Source organism: Vespa crabro, chromosome 21, assembly GCF_910589235.1.
Source record: "Vespa crabro chromosome 21, iyVesCrab1.2, whole genome shotgun sequence".
Lineage (NCBI taxonomy): Eukaryota > Metazoa > Arthropoda > Insecta > Hymenoptera > Vespidae > Vespa > Vespa crabro.
Genome location: NC_060975.1, coordinates 632,305 through 657,500, shown reverse-complemented (window position 1 = coordinate 657,500; position 25,196 = coordinate 632,305). Strand labels below are relative to the sequence as shown.

General features: G+C 43.3%; 1 protein-coding gene and 2 long non-coding RNA genes across 3 annotated transcripts in view; 2 read left to right on the top strand and 1 right to left on the bottom strand.

Annotated features, from left to right (window-relative positions):
• LOC124431391 overlaps positions 1-25,196 on the bottom strand; it is a 122,913-nt gene that overhangs the window by 27,795 nt on the left and 69,922 nt on the right. Inside the window, exon 3 of the long non-coding RNA XR_006943985.1 lies at positions 15,390-15,529. This is a non-coding gene — a long non-coding RNA (uncharacterized LOC124431391). The remainder of the gene's footprint in view (positions 1-15,389; positions 15,530-25,196) is intronic.
• LOC124431390 lies at positions 2,748-7,726 on the top strand. The gene is made up of 3 exons (XR_006943984.1): positions 2,748-6,030; positions 6,128-6,314; positions 6,398-7,726. It is a non-coding gene; the product is annotated as an uncharacterized LOC124431390 (long non-coding RNA).
• Positions 9,944-25,196, top strand: part of LOC124431386 (LIM domain only protein 3-like) — a 69,662-nt gene continuing 54,409 nt past the window's right edge. The window contains exon 1 of the mRNA XM_046979249.1: positions 9,944-10,350. The gene's annotated coding sequence lies outside the window, so the exon portion shown is untranslated. The remainder of the gene's footprint in view (positions 10,351-25,196) is intronic.

Below are 25,196 nucleotides of genomic sequence, written 5' to 3'. Positions count from 1 at the left end.
CGCAATAAGCGGACCATCCTTCCCTTTAATTGGATTAATCTATGGAGATTCATTAACGCCGCTAGCGAAGCCGAGTCGCGGGTAACTTTCTCTCTCTCTCTCTCTCTCTCTTCCGATTCACCACGTAATTACCTCGAGGATATTTTCCGTCCGTCGAGGACTCGCGAAAAGCCCGTTCTCCGCTTGAATCGAATTTGTTAATTCAGGAATTTCGCGAGAGCCGAGTCCTGTTACGAATCACCATCGCCGTTTAACGTTGCTCGCCGCATTTCGGAGATTTACCGTGTTATATAGTAGTCCAAGTGTGTTTGCGCGCGCGCTTGTGTGTCTGTGTGCGTGCGCGTGTGTGTGGAAGAGAGAAGGACGAAGCTTGGCCAGTGGTCCTGCATTGCTCGTATCACGACCATCCTTTCGATCCACTTCATCGTTTTCCAAAAGCACAGGTAGGAATATAACTCCATTCGAGAACTCTATTCATTACTATAGTTGCAACTATGAATTACGTATGATACATTCGTTCGTTCGTATCTTCGTAATTATGTAAATGATCGCGTTGTGAAAATCTTGACGAACCATATTTATTTTCCCTTTATCAATAAAAATATAATCTTCACCGTATATAAATATATATATATATATATATATATATATATATATATATATATATATATTCCACATCCGTACTTCGAAAGTTTTGCATTCCAAATGCAAATCCCTTATTATTACTTTCTTATTTGTCAATCACGAGTAGTATGTTCTTTCCTTCTTTCTTATTTTTTGTTTTGTTTTGTTTTGTTTTCTAGATACCGAACTTGTTTTAAATTAATCGAAAAGACACGACGAAGAAAGAAAACGAGGAGACGAGGAGTCGCCAAACGAATTCCGTCCTTACGAGGCACGGGTGCTGCCACGTCGCGGAGAAAGCATTAACCATCTAGCCACCCCCTTACTACCCCCCTGATCAATTTCCTAAAGTATCCACATACGATCACGTCGTTGCTCTTGGTTATTCCGATGTACACTTTTCGTCCTACTCCTACTCCAAGCTGTCCTATTCCCCCGATTGAAAATAAGTAGAGCGAGGAAGGCTCGTGCTTTGCCTTTTAAAATGAAATGAAAAGAGAAAAAAAGGGAAACAAAACGAAACGAAATAAAAATAAAAAGAGATCAGGAAAAAGAAGAAAAAAAGGAAAAAAAAAGAAATAGAAATAGAAAAAAGGAAAAAGAAAAAGTGCCAGTCGGAAAAAAAGAAAGACAAAAGGAAAACAAAAAAGGAAAAAAAGGAAGCCACCTTTTCCCATACACACTTCCGTCGTACGAGGATTAATTTACGATTACTCTCGATCGTGAAAATCGTTTGGAAAAGAGGAGAGGTGCCATTCGAGAACGCAACTGTATATTAGAAAAGTTTATCACGTCTTTCGAGATACGTACATACATAGGAAGGGCACGTACGCGAAGTCGTGTCGCGAAAAGCTAATAAGTATCGAGAAATACGACGTACCGAAGTTACTTTTAAAAAGTCTATATCTAGTACGGTGCGTGCGTGCGAGAGAGACAGAAAGAGAGAGAGAGAGAGAGAGAGAGAGAAGGGGAAGGTTTCGCCGGCAAAAGAAAAGGTAAAAAACGTGGGGAAGGGTGAGTGCAGTACTTTATGAACACGCCTCACATAAATTGTCGCGGCTCTTTAAGAAATTGGAAAAAGGCGCGAAATCCTAGAGGAGAAACAGCTTGCGCCGAGAGTGCTTCGAAAAGTTTTCCAACTACGTTGGTACATTGGCAGAACATTCCCTCTCTCCCTCTCTTTCCCTCTCCACTTCTTCCGATTCTTTTTCTCCCTTTCCTCCCTTCAACTTTCTACCTTAAACAGTTTTTTAATAACACACCTCCTCTTCTCCTACCTTACCTTATCGATAATATCACATCGATGATGTCAAATATTTCAAGCATTAACACGTGCACTTTCGACGTTTGTATTTCGCAATTAATATCACCCATATATAATATATATATATATATATTTTTTTATTGGAAATACAGTTACTATTATCGTTAAATGTTTTGTAACATTTTGTACGAACGGTTGTCGACGAATTAAATCCCGCTCGTTTGCTTGTCAAAAAATGAGAAAAAATGATTGTGAAAAGAGAAAGAGAGAGATCGATGTGCGTTCTCGAAGCTTGAGATTGAACACGGAGAAAGTTGATATTAATCGAAAAATATTATGCGTAACTCTCGAAGAGAAGGGAAGGGAAAGGAAAGGGCCCGTTCGCGATCCTGGTCTGTATCTACGTACGAGTACAAGCGGAAAAGAGTGGAAAAGAAAGTCGCGTACCGGTGGGACGCATTTCCCGAACAGGTAATCTTCGCCGGCAGACAAGATATTACATTTGAATAAATGTCAGCGACGATAACACGCTTCGCTCGCAAGTACGCTATCGATTCTGGCGACCTCGGTAAACATCCCGCGGGAAATATTTGCTAATATCGATCACATCGTCATTAATAGTATGAGCCTCTCTCTCTCTTTCTCTCTCCTTCCACCTCATACTTTTCCTATTCCGAACGAATATTCCGCAAAAAATTATTACATTTATTCGACGTCTTTTAATAACGTCTCACGAAGAGGGAAAAAAAGAAGAAATAAAAAGAAGACACATAAAATTAAAACGAAACGAAACAAAAATACACGACGAGTTCGTAAATTCGATCTCTCTCTCTCTCTCTCTCTCTCTCTCTCTCGAATTTTTATTATTTCAATCGACATTTTCTGCATACGATTCGTACGTTTATGTGTTTGCGTGTATCCGTCACGTATATACGTAGATGTTCATTATGCACGGTATCGCGATTTTCGATAATTCAATGTATTATTATCGGTATTTGTCGAGCCGATTTAATCGAAATAGCTTCTCCGATTACTTATTTAAATCAAAGTACAAGCCCGCCGGCGGCGTAATAATAGAAGGCACGATTTGCGCGAGAAAACAATGGAATTAAATTCAAAACGAAATGTTGACCCAAACTTTATTCCGACACGCGTGCCCGTGCGAATAACTTCATCTCTTTCTCTCTCAATATTTTTCTGATCGATCGGTTTGTACCCGCGAATCAATTGGCCGCGCACCCTTTTTCGTTCGTACACCCTATGAAACGGGAGTTTTAAACGCGGCGTAAATTTTTAATAACGCGTCGACAAGTTTTCTCGTTTCCTCGCTAAATCGGACAAATATTCTCTACATTTTTCCAGCATTGAAATCTTGAACGTAAGCATCAAAGCGATCGTTCAACTAAAAATTGAATTTAAATAAAATCGAAACATTTTTCTACACATGTACATATATATATATATATATATATGTGTGTGTGTGTGTGTGTGTGAGCGTGCATACGAGAATGAAAGAGAGCGAGAGAGAAAGAGAGAGGCGAGAGATGAGATGAGAAAGGTGGACGGGGGGTTAAGGGAGAACGATAGGGACTCGATTATGTCGGGTAATTGCGCCCGCGTGTTCCTGCTCGCTCTCCCTTCTTCTACACACGTTGGTTTCGAGTGGTTAGGCGAATTGTGGCCGATGCTTTGTGAGAGTAGACACGAGACGAGAGGTGAGTGCGGGACGGGGATCGAGGTAGAGGGGAGGGAGATCGACGTGCGCGTACTATCGTTTCTGTTTGCGTGCGTGAGTGCGTGCGTGCATGCGTGAGCGAGCAAGTACGTGGGCGTACGAAGAAACGATGACTGGAGGGGACAGGGTGGCACGGCTCATCTACGAACATCAGAAAGGGAAGCATCCGATGCGCATCTCGAAAGCGTGCCGTTGACAAGAGTCCTATCGTTTATAACGCGTCATCCCTTAATCGTGACTCGACCAAATTTCTTTCTCTTTCTTTCTTTCTTTCTTTATTATTCGTTTCATTACTACGGCGTACTATTTACAAACAAAAAAAGGAAAAGAAAAAAAAAAAAAAAAAATGAAAAATAAATATTTAATCAATACGTAATTATTATTCAGCGCTGACGTGGATCAAACGTAACTCATTAAGAAGAAACATGTGTAATTTTGAATTTCAATTAAAACGTTCAACGAATTTACAAAAGTCCATTGTGCAAATGCATACATGGACATGGACGGTATGTACGTCCCTCGAAACTCGTCGATTATAATTTTTTCCAAATCAAGAGGATGGAGGGGTGAGGAGGGGGAAAAAAAAGAAAGAAAGAAAAATCATAGATATAAGCGAGAAAATAAAGAGATTTCAAAACAAAAATTGTTGAATATTTCTAATGGAACAGTATGAAATACTGAAAAAGAATTATAAATCAAAGTAATAGGAAATGAATGATGCTAGGAAATGTGTCTGTTCAGTTAGCTCGTTAAAAAAAAAACAAAGATAGAGAGAGAGAGAGAGAGAGAGGAAAACAGCGAGAAAACGATACGGTTTGAGGGGTGAGAGGATCGAACGTGAAGCTTATCGCAAGCCGCATCGTGGAATAATGCGCATAGTGGAGGGTAAATCGAAAATCATCCCTCGACCGTATCTCGTTGTTCTCCTCTCACCCTTGACAAGCACGAGTCTCTCTCTCTCTCTCTCTCTATGGACACCAGGCGCGTACGCGTACATTCGCCGGTGTTTACCGCAATTATTAAATGTAAACTCATATTTCGTAATTGCCAAATATTGGCGGTCCGATCAGCCGCGACCCGATGCACCTCGCGAATGCTACGGGTCCACCACTGGCGTTGCTGCTGCTACTGCTGCTCTTGCTTGCTCGCACGCGCTTTCCATCCCTTCTCAAATAACAATCCTTCCCATGCACTCTTCTCCACCCTTCTCTCGCCCTTCCCTTCAGCGAGCCACGCGAGCTCCACGCACTCACACTGCCGAATCCTCCGACGAATTAAGCCCACCACCCCCGACCCCAAACCCAAACTCTCAACCTCGACCCATCCCTCTCATACGTTGAATCGATAAGCGCCCGTGCGAGAACCGATCCCGAGGAACAATGGGACTCGATAGTTCTTTCGATTATTATACCAGGATCGATGATACTCTCTCCCCTTCCCACGCCGCGCCTTTATCTTACATTCCAAACAGATCATTAATTTTAACCATTAATATCTCAATATTTTTCCATATTCGCGAGGAATAATAAAGTGTATTTTTTTGTTTGCTTTCTCTCTCTTTTTTTTTTTTTTTTTTTCTTCTCAATTACTCTTTGCGAACGGATTCTGATCGTTATAAATCAATTTTCATTCTTTCCTTTTCCTACCCTTTTTCTAGGCTGAAAAAAGAAGTGAAAAGAGAAAAAAAGAAAAAAAAGAAAAGCGAGAGAGAGAGAGAGAGAGAGAGAATAAAAAGAGACATATCTCGCTGGGTGAGTGTGACGAAGCGTCGATTAAAAAACCGGTCGAAGCGTAACGGGCAATTATTTACGATTTAAAAACCACCGATGTAAAGTTTCCGAGAGTCTCTGGCAAAACTGGCTGGCGACCGAGTGAGCGAACGAGGGTTGTCGACGGAGTGGCGTCAGCTTGCGTAACTATCGGTAATTAATCAGAATCATCCTCGTATATCGTATCCGTTGCCGTAGTGGGAGACCTGCGATGGCGGTGACGGTGACGTTGATGCTGCTGGTAGTGGTAGTGGTGACGACGGTGATGGTGGTGGTGCTGACGACGATACTACTGGACCGTACCGATGCTGTCGGAATTGAAGGTGAGGGGGTAGTTAACCAGTGACGTCACGCTTACGGCGACATCTGGCTCGGCACTAACCACCGGACGACACTGCAGGACACTGGACACTACCCTCCTATAACGCTAACTCCGAATCAAAATTACCCTTGCCGGAGGTACGAGAGAATCTACGAGAGAGAGAGAGAGAGAGAGAGAGAGAGCCCGCACACCGGCTGCTTTCAATTAATTCTATCTTTGACACGTATCACCCGATCCATCGACCTTTAGATTCAACACGATACTATTCTGCCACAAAACTAACGAATAATAGTGCGTCAGATAAATTCCAAGAAAGGTTACTCATTGTTTACATTTCTCCTATCTCAAGTTCGTATTTATCGTACACATAAATACGCGTATGTATTTATATATTTCTGACCTTCCCATTCTAGATGACAATTTAAACGAACGAAGTCGGATACTTCGGGACAACTTTTCTCCGTCGTGTAAAGCCGGCTTTGCGTACACGTCCCTCTACCAAACGTGGCTATCAATTGCGGCTAATCCTTCGTGGAGATAGCGGAGAAACTGTTGTCTCCGCGTTTTCCCTAACGATTCTACGACATTTCCTCGATCTTCGTAAGTATTAAAATGCGATTCGGGAATCAGATTGTTATTTTAAGACTATCTCTAAGATCGTCCCTTTATATTTGGCCTTTTAGGTTAAGCAGACAAAAATAGGTTGTTCTCGTAGGAACATGAATATGGCCGATGGACATTTCGTGTCCAGCCAAACCGCAGGAGCGGTCATGTATATTAGATACCCAATTCCGGCGGTAATCCAGCCATAAATATCTTTGAATTATATTTTCCAACGAGTTGGACGGCACCACGGACGATTTGCTCTAGGTAGTGGCGCGAGCATGTTTGGGGAAATGGTGAAATTGGGGAGAGGCGTGTATGTGTGCGCGTGTATTTATATATATATATATATACATTTATGAAAGAGAGAGAGAGAGAGAGAGAGAAAGCGACCAGGCGGGCTATTTAGCTGTTAATCGCTCAATTAAATTGGATCGCTCGTATTAGCTTTTAATCCCAGCGCATCGCACTGTTGGTGCTATCGCGAGCACGAGCCCACGCAAGCCGTTTTCGAAAAATCAAAATGAAATTTCGCTTCGAACTCGAGCCGCGGAGGATCGTCTCGGATAACGTCGAATTCCGAGGGAACGTGATTCCGTTTACGCGCTCTCGCTTGCTACCACACGCGCTTGTATGCGTAAGAGGAAATAAAATAAATTTCTGTTTCGTGGCTCGAATATCGTTTCTCTCCTTCGTTCTCTTGTTTAGCTATCCTACGAGTTAACGTTCAGAGATAGAGAAATTATTTCTCTTTTACTTAGTAATTATCAACGTATTCGTTGATTCGATGAAGATAATTTAGTTCATTAAGACGAACGAGTATGAATTTTCCTTAGTATACGGTAAAAGTAATAAAAAGAGAAAAAGAAAAAAAAGAAAATACTTGATATAAAAATGATCGGCTACGATTTGTTTTTATTCAAAGAACCGATCAATAATTAGCGAGTATAAATTCGAATCGATGAAAAAGCTAAAAAGAAAGTATTTAAAAGGACGTAAAATTCAATAGGGTGTTATCCTTCAACCGCAACAACTAAATGGAAGCATCCAAGGGGTTTGTTATATGACAGAGGCTAATCTAATCTCATTTACATCGCGCTACGGCCGCGGGATTGACGTTCATCGAAATAAATCCAGACGGCCGTCCGGGCCGATAGTAGTCGAATGCGAGCGCATGTAAATCGAAGCTTTCCTCCCCGGAACAAATCGAATGTCGGTCGATGTAAATGAATTCCATTCTAATTGCAATTATGCGACACGAACGCGCGCATAAATGTTCAGCCGTTATACGATAAATGACACGTCGCTCATGGCGGCTCGCGCGAACTCGCGAGGCGGATTCGTCCGTCATTGCGAATTTATGAAACGACGATCGTTAAATCCATTTCGAACCTTCCACTCTATCTTCATTTCTCTCTCTCTCTCTCTCTCTCTCTCTCTCTCTCTCTCTCTCTCTTTCTATTTATATCTCTCTTCCGCGCGCGAAATTCGCATAATTGCAATTAATCAATAATGAACGTCATATAACTGGCGAGCGCCGAGACGAAGACCACTTAAATATTAAGCTTTCCTCGTCTAGCAAAAGGGACGTATAGTCGCTATGGAAATAGAGATCGTCGTCTTGATCATTCGATTAGGACGAAGGTATGCATCCCTTCTTAGCGATATCAATTTTTTCTTCGATTCTTAGCTCCGATCTGGTAGTCTTCTCTTTCGAGATCAAATTAGATCTCTTGTTATTTCGCAAATTTCCTTATTACATAAAATTATTCGAGCTTACTTATTTATATTAACGAAAAATAGCATCACATTGGAGAAGATAAGAGAACAGAGAGAGAGAGATAGGCAAGTTGTTAAAAGATAATTATAGATAATCTACTTGTTAATACATCACTTGTCAATAGTGAAAGAATTTAAAATCGATTATAGATATTTTGGAATATTTCCTTTTCTTTTTCTTTTTCAATTATCTCTCGATACCGATATAGTTTCTTTCATTTTAACCTTCCTATCGCTCGAGGATAGTATTTTTGAACTCGGACCAATTCTTCTCTTCATTGACGTTCGATCGACGAAACGATCGATTAGTTTTCTTTCTTCAAAAATAATCGTCGGAAAACTCGTCGACGTCCGAAAGCGAACGAAAGCGGTCCGCGCACTCGACGCCGTGAATAATTAAAGCGATGTTTATTCGGCGCGAACGATAATCGATAATAAATTACGTCACGCCGTTATAGCGCAAATGCCATTCTCCAAGGGTAAATCATTAAAACGGGCGTACGCGAGTGCGCCAATCAGTAGGCATACCGTGTAAATACGTGATGGAAAGTTCCCCTTTCTCTCTCTCTCTCTTTCTCTCGTCACCCTCTAACCCCCTTCAACCCCATCGATTCTCCAGCCACTACCACCTCCCCCCCCCCACGCCCGCCCACTCGCGTTTCGGTCAAACCACCTCGTTCTAACTGACTTTGGCTGTTTAGCTAGTACGATTTATTTATCGACCAGCCGTGATTAGACTTTCGTTTTACCATCGACATGCGACCTTGTCAAACATTGACGAGCTGGCCCGATTTGTTAAACGATCGTGCGTATACCACGTTCCACCCGTCCCCAAATCTACCCTTTCCACCCCTCACACCTCTCTCTCCCTATCAATGTTTTCAGGACCTCCAACGAAATACCAAAACTCGCGATTTCGAGCGGAATTTTGCTACCGGCCTGTTACCTTCGTACACGCCTCCTCTTCTCTTTTCTCGCTTTCTCTCTCTCTCTTTTTTTTTTTTTTTTAGTTGCTACATCGCGAGCCATCGCACCGTTCTCCACCTGTTGCTACAAAAATGAAAAGGTAATTATGACGTCGATTCGTATGCCGATTTCCCCGAGATCGTTAAGTTTTGCCGTAAGTAGAGTCACTCTTCGTGTTCTCGACTTCGATCTACGAGAACGTTTTAACGCACAGTTTCTTTCTTTTATTTTTCACAATCGTAATATCACAAAATTTCGACGAATAACTCGTGAACCATTAATTCCTTTAGAAAATTATGCTTTTCTTCTAATACGAAATTTTTTTCTTTGAAGATTTTGAACAAGTCGATATTGAAATACCTATGAAAATAAATGAAATGAAATATATTATTCGAAGCGAACGATAAGCAATAAAAAAGAAAAAAAAAAGAAAAAAAAAAGAAAATAAAAAAAAAAGAAAACCTCGTAAATGTTCCTCCACCGTTTTAGATTTGTAGTTTTTATCTAATTGCAGGAAATCGTCCAAGTAGAAATGGAGATATAGGTCTTCTCTCTTTCTCCATCTTATAAGAGAACTTCGAAGTCGGATCCGCACAAGTTTCAAAGCCGTGGCTAAAGAGCAAAAGCCGTTCTCGCGCTCGTTCGAAGCTTAAGGAAAAAGCTCTCTGACAGAAAGAGAGGAGAGAGAGAGAGAGAGAGAGAGAGAGAGAGTCAGTTAGTTCGGTGGGGTAGAGCGTCGAATCGTAACCACCCCCAAGACGTGCCCTCTTCAGGGGGTGTCCTATCGCCACCGGGAGCTTATTCCGCCCCTTAAGCTCTGGCCACACCCGCAACCATGCGCAGTTTCCACCCATCGTCCAATGAAAGCACGAGAGCTTGCAAGCTCTGCTCAGCGGTTTTCGAGTCGAGCCACTCCGGCAAACACCACGTGCCACGCGTCCGAGTTGCACGTGCACGTCGCGGGGCTACGCCGAGCTTTAAAGCCCGTCCGGGAAACGCGATTTAACGAAAATTTCGCGCGCGTTCGATAGATCCTTTTAAAAATACCCGATAATTATCTCCCGAGATTTCTACGTTTTCTATGATTTTATTTCGACGTCGTTCGTTCATTCGTTCGTTATTTCTTTCCTTTTATTTTCCTTGACGGTTGACAACAAGATCGACAGTTAATCATTCCAGTCCGGAGGAGAGGATCATCCTGATTACCCGGAAAAACGAAACTAGAGAGAGAAAAAGATAGAGCTTGACCGACCTGTTGGTGGTGTTCCTCCAGATCGACAAATGAGACGTGAGTTTTTTTTCGCTCTCTCTCTCTCTCTCTCTCTCTCTCTCTCTCTCTCTCTCTCTCTCTTAATCCATTGTATTTTCATCGTGACATATTATTTCATAGTCGATAGATCAATGTATTCAATAATTTTCAATTTAATCCTCGTATAAAATAAAACTAGCATGTATCCGTGATACAACGAGAACGACGACGACGACGACGACTGTCGAAACTTTACTCACGTATGGAAGAGAAAGAGATAGATAGAGAGAGAGAAAGAGAGAGAGAGAGAGAGAGAGACGCGGATTCGCCGATCGATACGAAGTGTTTCCTCCGCTCGTGTCGCTTCGCTCATCATGGGGGAGAACGATATTCAACAGTTGGTCCTTCTTTTATCTCGCTAAACTCGAACGCGCAGTCATGGATCTTTAAAAGCTTCCTCGAACGAACCTTTGCCTTTTTATTACGATCATTTACGTCCGTGTGAAAAGTTCTTACGCGATTACGTTTATTCTATAACAATCTCGTTATATCTTTTCGTTTTATAAAACGACATATATATATATATATATATTTTTTATTTTCTTAAATTATTCTAATTTTAATAATACAATTATCAAAATTTATCTAACGAACGTACAATTCTCTCTTTACCTCGATATCATTTAGAGATAACCTAGTCGAACTCTCGAGACAGTCTTTCTCTCTCTCTCTCTCTCTCTCTCTCTCTCTCTCTCTCTCTCTCGGAATATAAATCGTCTTATTTGAGATGAAATCTGAAAACTCTAGAATGTGTCTTTGTCGAGTTGCAAAGTAAAACTTTCTCGAATCAAGAACTCGCGATAATTTCATTCCCTACCGGTGAAACGTAAATGATACGATCTAATTTGCATTGCAATAGTCGTAACACTTTGCTATGGTAAAGATCATACATTTTCCCGCGAAGGAAACGTTCGATATGTTCTAAGAATAAGAATGTTAAATGAAGAATGAAGGGAGAGAGGGATGTAGAGAAGGCAAGGAAATAGGGGAGAAGAAAAAAGAAGAAGAGAGAAAAAAGAAATAAAAAAAAAAAAAAAAAAAGAAAAAAGAAAAAAAAGAAAAAAAAAAAGAAAAGAAAGAAATACGAGAAGAAATATAACCGGGGAGAAGCCGTAAGAGAAAGAGAAAGAGAGGGGATCCCCGTTTAAACCCTTCCACGATCGGACGAATCTTTGCACGGTCCGTTTGTTTCGTACAGAGAGGAAGAATTTTGGGTGGCTAGCGGGCATAGGTGTGGCCATAGGTGTAACATATTTATGTTGTGAACCGGCCGAGTGCGGGCAATAAATAGCGAGCGAGCTAGGGTATGGGCGAGAGGGGGTTAGTAGAGGGGCCAAAGCGATTACGCTTCCCAAACCCTCGGCGTCGGACGTCCGAGCGATCCACTACATCCACCCTCGAACCTCCCTCTTCCTCTCTCTCTCTCTCTCTCTCTCTTTCTCTCTCTCTTTCCCTCTTTCAGTATACATCCGACTAGGATTCCTCTTTCTCTCTCTCTCTCTCTCTCTCTCATCCTACGTACCCTCTCTACGATACTCGACAACCCTATTCGTTTGTTTCCACCTACGTATTCTACGTATACGTATAGCATGGATACTCGTACGGGAAGGTATGCAATTTCGGCGCCGGGAATGCGGCCGAACGAACGACCGCACGAACGCGTATCGTCCTATTCGCGACGTCCACCTCTTACTCGAGTCTTTCCTCTTTTTTTTCCCTCCCACTCTTCCTTTCTCTCCCTCTTCCTTCCTCTTTCTTTTATGCGCACTGTTCCAACACTAGTACCAGGTATATCTCTCTTTCGTCGTGAATTTAAAGAGCCTCGTACCGAGTTCTTTTTGGTTATCTTATGTCTCAGAATATATATATATATATATATATATATATATATATATATATATATGTATATGTATATATGCAAATCTAGTCCTTTCTATTCTTAATCTCTCGTATCTATTCATTCTTTGCGGAGTAGTATAGTAATAATAATAATGAAAGGGAAACCATTTCTCCGTAACATCGAAACGTGTTTGCACTTCCCTGTTCCGTAATAATACAATGGAACTTGATTAACTAAAATTAATCCATATCGAGGGATCGCAGAGTGTGTGGTTAGAAGTCTCATCGAGGTATCCAAGTAAGCTAATGATGCATATCTCTCAGTCTGTTATGTCTCGAATGTCTCGCGAAATGAAGGAGAGAGGGGGAGAGACGAGGAGTGGGTGGTAGGAGAAGCTGGAAAGCCGTGGCTCGCAATGCGTGCTTCGCGATGAGGTCGAGAGGTTGCGGCCGGATGCCAGTCTAACCATGTCTAGCGTGCACGTTTACTCGTGCAATCTCGAGGTAGTCTAGTAGTATCCAGATAGAGCGAGGCCAGCCGAGGTTTCCTCATAGATGCATCCAGCATCCAGATAGAATCCGAGCAATGCGACTCAAGAGTCGTGGCTCGGCGTCGGCGCCGAATATGCAGGAGGATGCTCCAGGATGCGCCCACCTAGAGTATTGCCTCTCGGATTACCCTTCCCTCCTATTGGCTCGTGGATGCGCCTCCTCGAGATTGGACGACGTCTTGGATTCTAGGCGTATTCTTCGTCAAAGATATACTTCGTCCTTAATAACATTTAATACTACTTATACGTTTAATAGCAACGTGAATGAATATAGTTACATTTTTATCTTTTCTTTTTTCTTTTTTGCATTTGATCAATCGCAATATATAATTCGACGAGATAGATTAATTTTTCAATGGATATTTTTAAATATTATTTTTGAGAGGTATCGTTTAAAAGTATTTAAAGATGGACTATCCTCAAGATCGAAATAAATTGATACCAGAAGGATTTTCGTCGTGCAATTTGAAAGAAAGGGGGTTTGCGATCGCAAATGTATTTTCATCGTGCGGAAACAACGCGAATACGCTTTTATACGCATTCGATAATACCGCGAGACGTGGAAGAGCGAGAAAGAGAGAGAAAGAGAGGAAGTGGGGAGGTGTGCAACGGGTAACGAAATTCCCTCGGTGCGCGCGTCTCGCACATTCCGCAGCGAGATTGCGCAAAAATCGGACAAAACAAACGCAACTAATTTAACTGCTTTCGAACAATTAATCCGAAGCATTTAATTTAATTGCGTTGCAGTCCGCTGAGGCTGGGTTAGCCGGAGACCGAAACAACAGAACCGACCGACGGAAAATCCGTCCGGAATTTTCGGCTCGGGCGCAGTGGCTCGAATTCTTTTGCTACGTGTAAAATAAAACGGGGGCACGCGAACGAGCAAGTTGCGTCAAATTTTCAACCGAGACTTGCGTTCCTTCCCGCTTTTTTCGCTTTTATCAAAAATCTACCCTAGATATCTCTGGCTTATTGTTCGTCTTAAAAAAAAAAAAAAAGAAAAAAAAAAACAAACAAACAAAGAAATGTAAGGGAAATCTTTTATTAGATCGTTCTTGTCTCGTCCTTCTAAAACGATGACACGTAAAAATTAACGCGCGAAAACCTCGAGGCCAATTCGAAGTAGTAATCCAAGCACCGAGTAGTAAAGGGAGAAAATAAAGCTATGCATTCCTGGTTTCTGTGGTAGCGCGATAGAACAGTCAGATGGTAATTAATAGCAAACCCGTATAAATCAGAGACAGGTTGGTAGACGCGTTTGAACGAGCACCGGCTACGCGCCACTACCAATGCGGGATTATGCCCAGAGGGGCGGTTACCCCGGTACTCGCTAATTTTTCAAACAGTCCGCCATAATGGTCCCGGCTAATTACTGATTTTTATCTCCGCGAGTCGCTACCGAGACCGCGAGAATAACGAGATAGATGAGAGGAGGGAAAAAGGAGAATGAGTGGCTATGGAAAATAGAGGAATAGGGAGAAGAGGAACGAGAGAACGACGAACGAGGGATGGGATTTTTATCCCATTTGGGTCAAATGGATTTCGCGGACGGGAAAAATATATCGAGACCCGATAAATACGAAAAAGGGGAAGCGATAGGGGGTGGGGAGAGGAGGAAGTAATTTTCGTTCTCCGAGGGAATATTAGGAAGGAGTAAAATTCGATTTTTAACGATAATACGAAAAAATCGATCCACGCGTTAAGCCAAGAGCCGAGTTCTTATACCACGAAAGAGAAGGAAGAGGAAGGGCATACGATAGGACGTCTCAAGTTATATGTACGTAGGGAACGTTCCACGGAGCCGGGTAGGATAGAGCTAACTACTCCCAAACACCTATGTACTTAACGAAACCCATGTAAGCTCACGCTAGAACAAATTTTCCCCCCTGCTCCTTTTCTCCTTCAACCGAACCGTCTCCTCTCTTCTCTCTCCCTCTCCTCGATTCACCCTCGGAACACCGATGTTATGAAGTTGTGTTGAACTTTTCGCGAGCATAGTTTGCAGAACACCCTCGGGTGACTGTGAGAGCTTACCTTGGCTCGTGACATATATCTACGTGGCTCTAACAACGTGCGACGTGCTGGAACGACGTAGAAGTAAAAGAGATAGGAGGCAGAGAGATAGAGGTTGGATCGCGTCAAATTTGTGGAGAGAGCTAGAGAGGGAGGTGGTGGTGGTGGTTCAGCATGGAAGAGGAGCCAAATTTCGAGCCGCGTTCTTTTATCGCGGCGATCGATCTGCTAGGTCTCTCTGCTGCTACCTGTTGCCCACCCATCGGCAAAGACGTTTCATCGCGAGAAAACAAACGCATATTCTGTAATAACGATAAATTTATAAACTTTCTCAGTTCTTTTTTCTTTTCTTTCCCCCCTTATCCCCACCCCCCCCCCCGTTTTTCCAATATGACGATAGGCGATCGTCTAACAAACAAAATAATCAAGGGGATTCGTCGAAAGATTTTGCGAATTTCAAGTAAACGATCGTTTAAACGATCCAACAAAATATCATCAAAGAGTTTTCTACGCGATTACCATTAAATATCGGTGAATTACTACTAACGATTTGTATTATATTCTCATTGTGCTATCATCTCGCGTCGAGATGATAACCATGATAAGACGACTTACCGAGCATTGATTCATCCATCGATGAAAGATTTCTTCGAACGACGTTTCATCGGTTCCATTTCTTCGTTTATTTCTCTTTCACGAATACACGCAGGCGCGCACTTTTATTCTCATCGGTCCCACGTCGCATCGTACGCCAACTGAAATAGTACACAAATGTTAGGAATTCCTGGCACGGTAGTCGGAGCCAACAGGCACACGGCAGAAACTTACGGGACAACTTTGAGAGGCAGAGAGACAGAGAGAAGGGTGGTGAGAGGGAGAGGAGTTGTCGGGGCGGTAACAGCATTACAACGTTATTAGATTTACCGCAAGCACCTACCCCGAGGCACTCCTGCACATTACACACACATCCCCCTTCTCTTCTCACTGAAGTATAAGTAACCCTGAACGCCCCATAGACCTTCCCTCTCCCCCCTCTCTCTTTCTCTCTCTCTCCCTATCGTGTTCTCCTATACCGCAGCAGACTTATGTATTAAATTATGCGCGTGTTTCTCGATACGCAAGGTGTTTCGAAATATCCCATATGCCATCGTAATTTCTCTATATACGCTAGGAAAGATTTCAACGATGATACTAATTATAAAAATGATTCGTAACGACACAATCCTGTGACTATCGTCGATTAATGGATATTGCTATATCCATTATGGGGCTATGAAAGAAAAGGAAAAAAAAAAAAAAGAAACCATAAATATACTTATATTTCGTTGAATAAATTTGATCGGAACGTTTATACATGCTTACTTCGTTATTTTCTTTTGGGCGCGACATCGTATATAGATTTATAGAGAAGTAAATGATGGGAATGAGAGGTAGCCAGAGAATGGGAATAGTAGGAAAATATAGAAGGAGAGGGAAGTTTCGTTTGTGCCTAGCTATTGAGTAGCTACCCTTAAGATAAGGACGGTTTCGCCCCGTCCCTCATACGTTTCCGCTATCTGACGCTAAACGGCAGCGCTCTTGCTCGTGGCCTCCCACGTAAAAGGGATGGCTCTGCCAGCTCGGTTCTACATAATACGCCGGCACATTACTGTCGAAACCCGTTAGATAAGCGGAATTTAGAACGGCACGACGGAATTTTTCTGCTTCGCGCTACGCCCTCTGAAAAATTGCTTTGCGATGCTTTCGACTTTCGCCATTGACCATTTTTACGATTCCCTTTTCTCTTTTTCTTTTTCTTTTAGCTCGTGATATTCATGAAGTAGTCAAGAATCACTTTTTGCAAGATGATCTAAGGGAAAAAGAACGAAAAAGAAAATAAAAGAGAAAAAAGAAAAAAAAAAAAAGAAAGAGTAATAACTCGAAACGAGATAGGATACATAAAAAGAAAAAGAAGAAGATTCGTGGTTGAGAAATATTACATATCTTGAGCTACCAAGTGAAACTGAATCAGTGGAAGAAGACGAGAGGAGAGAAGAGGGAGGAGGGCAACGACAAAAGGCCCTTAACACATTCCTGTTTCCTTCCAATCCTTCCCCGCCCAGCTCTCGCCCAAAACGTCTCTCCTCTCTTCTTGGTCTCTCGTTTAAGGCTAACTGTCCACAACGGGGGTGCAAACTACCCTGTTATCTGCGGACGTTTATGCCCAAGCCTTATCTAGCCAACAGTCTCCGACGGCGCTTCGTGCTCGGTAACAACTACCTATTCTCTTCCAAGGCACAACCTCCTTTCTCGGATACAAAACGACCTTGAACTTTCATCTATCTACGACGTGAGACTGGTTCATCTTTGTTCTCTCTCTCTCTCTCTCTCTCTCTCTCTCTCTCTCTCCTTTTATTATTGATACGTCAATTGAAAATATTCTTCGTATTATATTTTACAATCGTCAATTTATCTTGGTCAAGATAATCGATATGTGTTTACGTCCTCGATAAATTCAATCTTAAATAACAAAGAAATCTGAATTATTATTAAACTCTACGAAATCTGAAACGTCGATCGATACGATAAGAATCGAATAGGTACGACGCTTATCTTTAGCCATTCCCTTGGCCATCGTTTCGCGGCGATTGTCGAAAGAAGTGGAAAGAGGAAAAGAGAATAGAAGAGAAGAGTGAGAGAGAAAAGGAGAGAGAGAGAGCAAGGAGGAAGGAAGAGAGGGGGAAGGTTTGTCTATAAGACGTAGCAACGAAAACAAAGACGTTACTTCGTCCTTTATCTGGTCTCGAGCCGTGTCATTGGGTTATAAAATAAGCGTCGAACGAGAGCAAAATGGTTGGAGATGTAGGAGGAGAGGGGAGAAGGCAGGTAATAAATGAGATAAGCTTCTCGAATAGATTCCTACGGGAGTAAAGGGCATTATCGATGTGTTGCTTTCTGACGCGACGCCATCACGCTTCGATGCCTTCGCTCGATGCGACGACGACGACGACGACGACGACGACGACGACGACGACGCCCCTCCATCGTGATACGATCTTTGTTTTCCTCAAGATCCCGAGATAAGTCCTTCTTGTCCTCCTTTCTTTGGTGAAAGAGAGAGATTTAAGAATAAACGTTCGGAATAGCGTTCTAACAATACCTACGTACGTAGAGATATTCTTCTTTCTATCATTATTAATTGCGAAACGAAAATTGTTCGTATAAATAAGTTTTAACCAATTCGATAATCAATTCGATGTAGATCCAAATTCACATGTCGCGGTTAAATGCTCTTGAAAATTTCATTAGAATACCTTTTAATCGAGGAAGATGAAAGTGACCAATTTGACGGGCCTTATTTGATTTTTCTAATTGAATAAATATTGGAGAAAAATAGACGTGTATAGAAAGAAAGATATATACATACATACATATATATATATAGAGAGAGAGAGAGAGAGAGAGAAAGAGAGAAGTCAAAAAGAGTGACGGATTCTCATCGATGCCGGGCATACACATTTTCCCTCGTGAAATTACAAATGATCGGCCGATTTTCCGGCGATTTTCCCGAACGAAACGTACCGAGAGCTTGCTCGCCGGTACATCGAACTAATTGGAAGTCTTAATAGCACTCGACGTAATAACGCTGTCGGGATCCGGGTGTGTGCATCATATCGACCGGAATTTCCAACGGACGGACCCCTCTTCGTTTCCAACCCTTCACCACCACCACCACCACTACCACCACCACTATCGCCACCACCACCAACACCACCGCCACCACCACCACCCCCTTCTCCCTTTTCTATCTGCCTATCTCTTTCTCTTTCTCTCTCTTTCCCTCTCTCTCAGCAGCCATCAGCCGCTCTTTCCTCTCGAACCACCGCCGAGCCATCAATGGCAAATCAACAAACGGGACTGATTTGATTTCATTCATTAATTCCAAGCGACTTCGTCCGAGTTGATTTCCGTTATATTTTCTCTCGCACGACTGTTCGCTAGAGTAATATGTATATATATTTAGAAGGAATGCTGTTGAATTTAACTGAAGAGAATAGCAAAGAGGGGAGTGTTGTTGCGAGATTCCGGAAAGAAAGAAAAAAAGATGAAGAAGAGGAAAAGGGAGAGAGAGAAAAAAAGAAATGAGATAGAGTCGTCGAACGGACGCAAAACGACAAAGATCTCTTTACGAATCTTCAAAAGTATAACGCGTCGAATTAATACGTTATAACGTACGTAATGACGCGAATATAACATCGGCGAAAGTTCTCGCCGGTCGTTTGGCCGATAAATGAAATTATCGGTAATATCATCGAAATTAGAAAATGAGGGCCAGCGAGGGAACCGGTGGATAGGCGAAAAAGTGAGTTTATAAATTCCAATTATCGGGCCATTAACATCGTAACGCGATTATTTCGCTCGGCGTTACAGCATTTCGTTCGGAATACCGAATCGGTGATAAAGTGATACGATAAATCGGTCCTGATTGCACTCCACTTCTGCATCGGACCGCTAGAAACTATCGTCACCAACGATCACATATGCAATGTTTGTGATTTAGAAACTATTGCCGTCTCATAGAGATACGAACAATTAAATCGGATTAAAAATAAATTGACCTGACGATTAAATCGTCTGTAGGAAATCGTCTAAACGAAAGTAAGAGATATAACAATTATTTCCTAACGAATCGGTCGTATAAAAAAGGGAGAATCGTTTAAATTATTTATATAAATGCATGCAAGTAAATGGATAAATAAGAAAAATAAGAAAAATCAAAGCGAAAGGAAGAACAACATTACGTTCGACGTGTTCAATAAGATGGACGATTCTTATTTTCGTTTCAAGATGCGACGATAAAAGAGTACAAAGACATCTGTCTGTCTTATCGACGTTATACCATGGCCATGCTGTGATTTAATATAAACTGCACACAAAGCGCTACCTTTGATAAGCAAATATGAAATATTCCAGTCGGACGAGCGTTCTTTCGTGGGAGGGGAGACGTTGCTTCAGGGTTGAGGGTGCCTTCGAGCGTCTTCAACTTCTCGGCTTGTCGTCGGGAGAAGATATGTGTATATATCCCGCATACCTGAGTTCATACTTTCCTCTGGACGCGTAACCATGTGTCCCTCTTTCCCTCTTATACCCCTTCTCTTTCTTTCTCTCTCTTTTTCATCCTTGGGATTGAAAGAACGAAGGTTCTCCTTCGAGAGCTACAGAATGCCGGACGAGAGTTTCCGATGTCGCGGTGTAATATAAAACGTACGACTTTTAAGGACAACGAGCAAAGGAAAAGAAAGAAACGAAACGAAACGAAACGTTGACTCAAAATGGAGAAGAAGAAGGAGAAGTTGTAACGACGTCGAATCGTTTATCTCGATAGAATCGTCGCGATATCCGTTTCTCTTTCGTAGAGCTTTGATCCTTTATTACATTTTTACAAGCGATTACATTGGGCAGCCTCTGGCGATTCTCTCGAAGAAAAATAAGAAGAAGAAGAAGAAGAAGAAGAAGAAGAAGGAAAGATCTTGTTTTCCTATCCTCCCACGGCTGTCTTCGATAACGAGAGCACAGTCTGTTCTGGTTCTCTTCTTTTTCTCCCCTTCTCTCTCTCCCTCTCACTCTCTTGAAAAGGAGAAGACGCCAGGGTAACGAAGTTGGCCGTTCCACGAAGGAAGATATTGTTCTTGTTTGTAGCTTGGAGTTAAGTCGAGTTCGAGCGAGGAGAAGGGAAGAGAAGGAAAAGTGGGTGGGCTCGCTCTCTCCTAATTAGGTTTAAGGGATTATAGAATTGTTTCGCAAAGTCGATTACGAGATTGCGAGAACGAACTCTCGCGGGTCCATCGAGAAAGAAATAAAGAAAGAAATCTATCTATCTCGGTTCGTTCCGTTCGGAAACGTCGCTACGATAAAATCGAAGTGTGGGAAAGGGGGTAAAGAAAAAAAAAACGGGTTGGGGAGAGAGAAAGAGAACGGGTAAACGTTTCTTTTCGCGCGGAAACGCGACGGAGCTTTAAATTCGTTCGTGCAGCAATTAACGACGAGCGCCACCGTGCTATTACGTTGAAAAATTCGGACGGAGCACTCCTCGTTCGATCCAATCACGCTCTTTCTCAATCGGTCGCGATCCTTTTATCTGAAAGTAGCGAGGATCGAAATCAAGGCATCCCGCAGCAAACGAGAGTCTGTAATATTCGGTAGTGCATGGCTGCAGTTAACCCGAAATTCATTGATCAAAAAAAGAGAGGAAGATAGAAAGGGAAAGAGAGAGGGAGAAACAGAGAGGGCGGAGGGAGGGGGGGGGGGAAGACGGGGCAAAAAAAAATAAAAAAGAAAGAAGCGGAATGGCGGTGGTATGGGGGTTGCTTTTGAGCGACACACGTCACGAACAGACGCGTGGAAGGTGTTGGTTGGCGAATCGGTCGTGGCTCGTCTCGCGGCTGATTGCTGGGGTATGGCAATTTTAAACAGTCCCTCGTGACTCGATCCTCCGTGGCGTACTCCTCTATGCCGAAGAGAGAAAAAGAGAGAGAGAGAGAGAGAGAGAGAGAGAGAGAGAGAGAGAAGACAGTGGGAGTATGAGGGTCCACAGGCTAGTGAGGCTGCTGCGCGCAATGATTGATGCTGGGGCCAGTGTAGAGGCTATATGGGAGGACTGAAAGTGAGGAGGAGGAGGAGGAAGAGGTGGAGGATCGGTCCTACGGGCTGGGGAAATTTAATTAACGTAAATGCCGCCGCCACGGCCGGCGTTACAAGCCGTGTGTGTGTGTGTATGTGTGTGCGTGTGCGTGGCAATCGCTCATATGCAACTTCCCCTCCCTACTGCTTCGTTGAATCCCTTCACCCCGTTATATACACCATCACCACCATCAGCATTCTCTTATTCGTTCACTTTCACGATCACGTTCACGTTCACGTCATCGTCGTCGTCGTCGTCGTCGTCGTCGTCGTCGTCGTCGTCGTCGTCGGCGACGGCGTCGTCGTTGGCGTCACCACGTGCGAACCAGCTGGCCCGTGTTATTAAACATCCGGAAAAGGGGGCTAAAAGAGCTCGATTACGTGCCGATTGATGATGGATAATCCGATCGTAGCGCAGCACGCCTCGCACAACGGCACTCGCGCGTTCAACCACTATCGATCGATCGACTCTCGGAAGCGCGTATATTTCCCGGAGAAGAGAAGAGATCGAGTTAAATGTTAGCTCGCACCCCCGATCCCCCCGTTGCCACCCCTCCCCTCCCCCGATCTCTACCCTTCCCTCTACCACATCTCTCTCTCTCTCTCTCTCTCTCTCTCTTCGCCATTCTCTCTGGCTCTTTCTCTCTTTCGGTTGCCTACCGCACACTCTCGGCTTTTCGATCGGCCCGTTCTTGTTTCCAGCGTGGAAATATGAAGCCGTTACTGCCCAGGCAGGAAGCCGCAACGGCCGCGCTAACATGGTCGTCCGTAAAAGCGGATTCAAACGGGGCACCTCTTTGACGTTGTGTGCCCGGCACCGCGATCAATTAGGGTCGTTGCATGGCTAGCCGCCAACCCGCGACTCCGTGATCGCTCCGCCACAAAATACAAGCAATAGCGCTCTCTCCGTTCTATTCTCTCACATTCGTTTCCCTTTATTTAATTATTCGTCTTCAATTTAGATTCTCTTTTGCCCATACCCCATCGAATCCATTCTCTCGAATTAAACTAAATTAGGATGACATACAATGTACCTCACAACTACTTTTTGAACGGTCTGTACATATAAGTACCGCGTGGCAACGGCTGCGAGATCGCTTTGAGGGTGAAAAACGGGACCGAAGAGAGAGAGGGAGGGAGAGAGAGAGAGAGAGAGAGAAAGAGAGAAATACAGGGGGAGAGAGAGGGGAGAGGGTGAGCGTATGTAATGGCCACGGCACGTGGTGCCTGTCCCCATTAAAACGATCGCACCCCCGGATTGATTTTCAGCCTTTCGGCATTTCATCCGAGCAAACTTCGTTGTCGATATAATTGAATCGCGAGTGTCCGTCCAACTCGGCCGCAAATTGACCGAAACGCGCGGCTCGCCGTGACGTCGACCGATCGCGATGGCAAAAAGAGAACGAGATGATGGCGAGGTGAGCGGGATTTAAAAGAGACAGAGAGAGAGAGAGAGAGAGAGAGAGGCGGGAGAGAGGGAATGAGAAACAGAGGGAATCGTCGCTAGAACGGCCTGTATGCGGCTTTCGGTCTGGATGCGGACCCCGATACGGAGATAAAACGATAACTTAATTATTCCCTCTGGTTGTAGAGACCGATGGCACTACTACCACCATTGCCACCTTTCTACTCACAAAACCGAAACGACGATTTCAACATTTTCGTTGGTTTCGTTCGACGTTCTCTCTCCGTTATCGACGAATTTTGATATACTTTGAGCTGATACAATCGATCGGATCCATGAGCGATCGTCATAATTCGTTAAATTCGTTGAATCATTTAATCTAATCCTCGGTCCCTCAAAAGGACCGAGCTCGTTTTTATTTCGTCTAATAAACTTTTCGTGTTTAGTCCCAAGAGGAAAAATCTGTGAATCGACGCAAACGGAAAAATGCACGGTAACCTGCTTAATTAGTCTTCCGCGAAGAGACCGTATGGGGCAGGCTGAAGAGAAGAGCTGGAGGGTTCTCTACAGCCGGCATGCATGACGTCATCCCTTTATTAAATACCTTCGAAATTAAAATTATAATTGCATTTGCTACCCCTTGACCACTTACCGAACGATACTAGCTGCTACCTACAGAAACGGGCTATACTACGTCGAGCCTACGTTAAACGTAGAAAGCTCGGCTCACCCTAAATTACTTCGCGTCGAAAGTACTATCGAACGCCGATCGATACTTTCCCTAGTGAATCCGCACACGTTCGTACGAATCGTTTTAATAAAGAGACGAGATATATTCGTGGATATGTTTCCACTAACCAGTATCACTGTCCAGATATATATTTATACGGTGTTTAACCATTCGAGAGATGATTTTTCTGATGCGAAAATGAAATGAAAGAAAAACTTAATGCATCTTGATACAACGATCCATCCAGAACTGTTTGGAAAAATTGATTATTGACGATATATGACACTTACGACAAGACAATTTTGTGAAATCTAAACGTGTCATTCTCATCTACAAAATTTATCCTCGAATCGAATTTCCGGTGTCACGGAACATTGGACTTTTTAAAATAATAGAATACCGACACCTGTCATCCGAGTTCCTATCTATAACAAAACTAAATTAAACGCAAGTTTGATCACCGAAAACGATATCGATAGGTTTAATGAATTTTTCCTTTCCTTTGAAACTATTTCAATTTTATTCCTTCGCGTATTAATAAAACCAAAAAGATCGAATCGGCCATTTAAAGAGACTTGACATGGGCAGGTGTAAGTAGAAAGTCCTTTTAACTGTTCAGCCGTACCACGAGGTTGATGGAGAGAGAGAGAGAGAGAGAGAGAGAGAGAGAGAGAGAGAGAGAGAGAGAGAGAGAGAGAGAGAGAGAGAGAGGAAGAGAAATCAGGCAAAGGCACGCTTTACGTATGCGTTCGTACTGGTAACGGTGGTCGCACGAAGGCCCGACGAACGGGGGTTCAATCGGCTACCTGGTGAGCTTTGGATTGACGGCAAAGCGCTTTTGAAGAGCCGATAATAACGAGTAGTAATGGCATAACCGTGGCCGGTGAACATTCTAATTATGGGTAACGCGAAGCGATCCTTCGAGCCAGTCGAGTCAGATTGTGCGGAGCAAGGCGTGCGTTTCTGGAACGCAGGAGAAAGAGAAAGAGAGGGAGAGAGAGGGAGAAACAGATGGAGAGAGAGAGAGAGAGAGAGAGAGAGAGAGAGAGAGAGAGAGAGAGAGAGATAGAGAGAGGGAGAGGATAACTGCGGAGGTAGGTAGGTTGTATGGCCCCTGTCAGCTACTGTGCCACTGACGGCTCGCTAATTGCTCAACCAACCTCCGATCCTCTGGCTCTCCTGGCCTTCTCCACTTCCTCCCCCTTAACCACCCCTCTACGGCACCTCGCCACCCGGCGTCCTTCGCCGACCTGGCAGCCACCCTTCAAATCCAAATCCATCCCTTCGTGTAACGCACGGCACCCGGAACTGCTTCGGCCCTTCGGAATAGCCGGCATACATCGACCATCGGTAGGAACATCAGATTTCTCTTGCTCCCTCGCTCCTCTCTCTCTCTCTCTCTCTCTCTCTAACTAGTACTTAGAGTAGATGCCTACTACCACCAATCGAAACGCTTCTCATTGATCATGACTGATCGATCCATCGTTGGCCATCTATCGATTCGCTTTACAATATCTAACTCTATACATCTTTTTACTCCTTCTAAGGTTAACCAATCGTTATTAAAGTTATCGATATTTTTCATGTATTCTTTGGAATATATCAAAAGTTTGAAAAAATATCTTTT